A 5,342-nucleotide genomic window follows, 5' to 3' on the forward strand; every position below is an offset into this window, starting at 1 on the left:
ATATATATATATATATATATATATATATATATAGTAGTACTTCCTCACTTGCAGTTTGGATCTGAGAGTTATGGTTTAAAACTCAGCTGGAGCCTTGTTACACATACTTACAAAATCAAAAAAACAGCACAGCATGACTTTTAGAAACTCATTTTCTTCATGCTCAGAATTGTCGAAACATGGATGAAACTATCCACATTCACTGTCAGGACACTGCATCCTTCAAAAACTCCATGCTTTCCCAAATTTGCCAACATTACACCAGATGTTCCTACGCACCCTTTCCTTTTTATAAATCTACTGTTCGCTTTTCTGTTTTATGTTTCGCCATGTGTACTGTGCATGAACTGTTGGCTACCATCGCTGTCATTCTCAACTTATTGTTGCTTTCTGTCACCTCCCTTTTGTCCTTTTGTATTGCACTGAGCCCTGTATAATATGACATCGAATAACAGATTACTGTCACGCTCCTCCTTTTTAACATTGCATTTAGAAAACAAATACAGGATACTGCAGAAGAAACTCCCATATTTTACATGGCCATTAGTGTGGCACTAGTACAGGTATTCAGATAGTGTGTTTCCATTGTTTTACTGTTCTTCTTAGTTACCATCATGATTTGGACTGGTGCATACCGTGTATTTGTAGCTGAAACATTTTTCAACTTGTAAATTGCGAACGGTTTTTTTGCCGCACAATGTATATATAGAAAGCCATTCTTATTTTAAAATTGCCATCTATGTATCATATGAAATGTATATACATCCTTGAAGGGCATGATACTGCGGTTTTGCCTGAGAGTAAATCTCTTCATAGACACGCTGTGTTAAAAATGAAATATATGAGAGCGAGGCAAATATTGTTGTTGCAGTAATTCATAAGAATAGCAGGCACGTTTTGCCCTATTTGGAATTTGCCAGTGCCGTGCACTCATTTGTCACTTGCTTAGACTAAATTTGTGCTTCAATATATAGGAAACGTTGAATAATACATTCACTGGTATTGTAGAAAGGTGGCTGGGCTGTAAAAAACTTGGTGAACATAATTGAAAGAACATTGAATTAGAACAACATTTACAAGCCCTGAGTAAGGAGAAACACGCCTGTCATTCTCATGAATCACTGCTGCCATGATGTTCGCTTTGCTCTGATATATATTATGTTTTTAACATAACATGTATGAAGACATTTTCTCTCAGAGAAAAACCACAGCATCATACCTTTCAATGGTGTATATATATTTGGTATGATTGACAGATGGCGAAATCAAATTTAAAGTTGTTTCAACTGCGTTCATTGAATTGCTTACCTCAATCTGCATTGTGTTGGGTGATTTCTGATTTAGGATGAAGGCCAGCAATTTAGATGGAGGGCATTAGCCGATTACATCAACACTTATACTAGACTGCTATCTTATTTTATCGATGCCAGAAGGATGGAGGACAAAGTTAACCTCGACGGTATTAGAATTCAAAGTGCATAAAATGACAAAACAAATGCTCTGACGATTCTGCCAGCTCATCTCCTTTAAATTGTGTATAATAAAATAAGATTTTCCAAGCTGTTGAAACATTATTAGTTGAGACAGTTGTACGAGGAAGAACACTGAAGTCTGTTGGGATTTTTGATAAACAAAATTTTATTCTTTACGTACAAAAAAAGAAAACTAAAATAAAAAAGAGTTGTCTTTACTATGAATGACAAAACTTCAAGAGAGTTTTTGTTCTTGATGTAGTTGTAGCAGCAGATAAAGTGTTGTTAGTTGCTTGCTAGCCACTGACTTCTAATGCCTTTGTGTTGTCATCTGACTGTTCGCTGTTTCTGTTGGCCAACTTCTACAGTGTCTGTCAATACTCTCTTTGCTGCATCCCAAAGCACTCTAATAGTCACGATGTACTCAATTTATAATGGCTGATAGGCTCCGAAGGAAATGCACCAAAAGAAAAATATAATTATAGCTGGAGCCTATTCAACATGAAGTAGTGATTGATCAGATTCTGTTGATCACATGGATAATATTCTAGCAAATCATGACATCGGGCGATTGCTGAATATTCCTGCTACAGATTTATTAAAGCCTTAAATCTTCAGTGAGTTGGTTGAACATCCCTTTCTGACTTCCTTTAGAAAGAAGGGATACATGTGATTGTAGATAGGTGAAATGAACAATAGAGATGCTTTGCCCAATGCAAAAAACTGCAGAAGCTACTGAAAGATGTTACAAGTTCTTCCCTGGCTTCTGACTCAAGACATCATAATGTTGGAAACCCACTCGTATCATCAGCAAGTATTTCAGGTTTTAGATACAGGTACATACATGGCTTTGCAACACCTTAGACTTCTGCTATAACACTGGGCCAACCAATGTCATGTGAAGGAATAAGCTGATAAACAAAAATTTTATAGAAGCCCATTGTATGTGTATATATATATATATATATATATATATATATATATATATATATATATATACATATATATGTGTACATATATATGTATATACATAGGGTGACCATAAAGTCACACACCATCCTGCAATATGTGAAATTGCTAACATTCTCTTTTTTTATCCTTTTTAACAACTACCGATGTTACTCACAAACCAATCCTCAACGGATGGAGGCAGATAATCAACACGGTGGGGGCAAGGTAATGGTGTGGTGTGGAATTTGACACAATCAAGTAATTGGACTATTTTATTTTGAGAGCTCTGTGGCAGGTGATTTGTATCTTGACATGCTTGGCAACAAGATGATGCCTCACGTACATTCACTTGAAAGGGAAATCCTGCCTGGTTTCAGCAGGATGGGGCTCTACCCCTTTATGCGTTACGGGTTCATGATTTTCTGAATGGCCATTTTCCAGGGAGATGGCTCAGGTATCGTGGGACAATTGAATGGAGACCACAGTCACTTGACGTAACTCCCATGGACTTTTTCATCTGAGATTACATTAAATCCCTAGAGTATTCTGAAAAGATTCATGATCAAGGACTCTTCTTCAAAGAATTGTTGAAGCGTGTGAACAAGTCAACGGCAATGAAGAGCTATTTGAGAGGGTTCATCACAATTTCAAATTCCATATGAACACCTGTTTAGAGCTACGTGGCCAACACTTTGAACATTTGTAATGGATTACCTACTTCACTGCTAATAAAGCATACTTGATATCTCCATGGTGCGTGACTTTGTGGCCAACCTGTATATACATATATATATAATCAGGATCCCATAACTGATGCAGCCAGTTGTTGGGGTGCCACTCTTTGACAATTACATAGTGAGCCATCACCATTGGTCTCTGTTCTCTGTTTTGCATATCAGGTTCATTGTGCTGTGACCTGTCCAGTCCTTGATGTTGTCAAACCAGGATTTTCTCTGTTTGCCTTTCTTTCATCCTCCTTCGACTGTGTCCTGAAGAATGGTTTTGTACAGGGAGTTGTGGCAGGATAAATGACCATACCAGGTAAGCTTTCATCTTTTTACCTGGATGAGTGGTTCCTAACTGCCAGCATATTTGTTGACTTGCTGCCTGACAAAGCTTTTTGGTATACATATGCATACAGAAATTCTTTTGTATACATATATACAAAAGAATCTCAAAGCAGATGAAGCAATAAATAAAAATAATAGCATGTAAATATTGGGTTTAAAAAGCCTTTGGATAGATAAAAGCTGAAGGCTGCCTCATTGTGTATGTATGTATGTATGTATGTGTGGTGTCTTTGTGTTTGACACCGCTTAACAACTGGTGTTGGTTTGTTTACATACCTGTACATTAATGGTTCAGCAAAAGAGTCCAATAGAATAAGTACCAGGCTTTAAAATAAGTAGTAGTTGGTATGTTTGACAAAACCATCAAAAGTGGTGCTCCAGCATGGCCGCAGTGCATTGACTGAAACAAATGAAAGATAGAATATGATATACATTGATAAATAAATAAATGCAAAAAAAAGGCATCAGAAGGGGCGATGCATCCCCTGTGCACAGTAAAATTTTTCGGCAAATTAGTGTGGTTTACAATGCATTGCTTAGCCATGATTCTTAATTGAACAGAATTTTTTATTTTTTAAATATCACCATTATAGGTATTTATACTCTGACGAAATGAAGAAATTAACTCGCAAATAAAGGAAACCTTCAAACCATCACTGCACACACACACGCACGCACGCACGCACGCACGCACGCACGCACACACACACACACACACACACGCACACGCACACACAGTTGCATATCTATGTATGTATTTATGTATGTTTGAAGATAATCAAAACAAATTGTCATCATTTCAAGCCACTCACCCAATAAGTATTTCTGCCAAAGTTGGTGGAAATCTGTTCAGCCATTTTCCAGTAATTTTGCAAACACACAGACAAAGAGGCAAAGACGAGTGATTACAATACTCTGTTTTCACTTACGTGCACAGGGAATTGAATAAATAAAAAGCTGAATGGTCAAATGTAGAACACCTTTGCTCAATCAGTGATTATTATTATTATTATTATTATGGCTGTGTTCCAACCTGGGATGCAGCAACAAAGTCCATCCGCCACACTTTTAGCTCCATCATCACTACCTTGAGGTCCAGGCCAGTGTCTGCAATCAAGTTGTTGATGTATGTGTGACGATGTTTTCCTCTTCTTGCATCTTCTTGGGTTCTACAAGACTAATTTGGATGCTTCCAATTCAGGGTGGTGCATGCAGTGACCAGATAGTCACAGCAGTCTATGCCTGATCTTCTTGCTAACTTTCGGCAAGTCTTCTTTAAGGAATTTGTTTGTCATATGTTGCTGCCATTTCAAATTTAGTTCCATATGTAGCATCCATTTAGCCCATTTGATAATTTCTTTGACAGTGTCCATGTTTCACTGCCATATAACAGCACTGATTCAACAGTTGCAATGAATTGCTTGAACAATTTGGAGTTCCAGACCTTGTTTAGTTTGTGACAGGTAGTCCATGCTTGTGCCTTCCAGATCTGGACGTCTGCTCTCAAAGTGCTCACCCTACCATCTGAGTACTTGAAGTCTTCAGCAACATTCAATTTGGAACTACTCAAAGCAAAATAGTTCAGCATCACTTGATTGGTTGAAAGACAGGTATTCAGATTTCTTGACATTTGTGTACAGTCTAATTTTAGCAGCTGATGTTGATACGATCTTTGAGTTAAACAATGACAACAATCTTAGGTTATCGACCAAAAATAAATAGATAAATAAATAAACAAATAAATAAATAAATTCAGTTCTTAAAATCTAATGAGGTCCATGTTGAAATAATTATTAAATTTAACAATTTTTTTCCTTTTTACTTTTTAATTGTTTTTTTTTTTTTTTTT

The 5,342-nt window shown here is 36.8% G+C and overlaps 1 protein-coding gene across 1 annotated transcript in view; it reads left to right on the plus strand.

Annotated features, from left to right (window-relative positions):
* The window catches only part of LOC106879045 (palmitoyltransferase ZDHHC11), a 38,834-nt gene that overhangs the window by 11,444 nt on the left and 22,048 nt on the right, over window positions 1-5,342 (plus strand). The window lies entirely within an intron of this gene.

The sequence above is a fragment of the Octopus bimaculoides genome, chromosome 7 (assembly GCF_001194135.2).
Source record: "Octopus bimaculoides isolate UCB-OBI-ISO-001 chromosome 7, ASM119413v2, whole genome shotgun sequence".
Classification (NCBI taxonomy): Eukaryota; Metazoa; Mollusca; class Cephalopoda; order Octopoda; family Octopodidae; genus Octopus; species Octopus bimaculoides.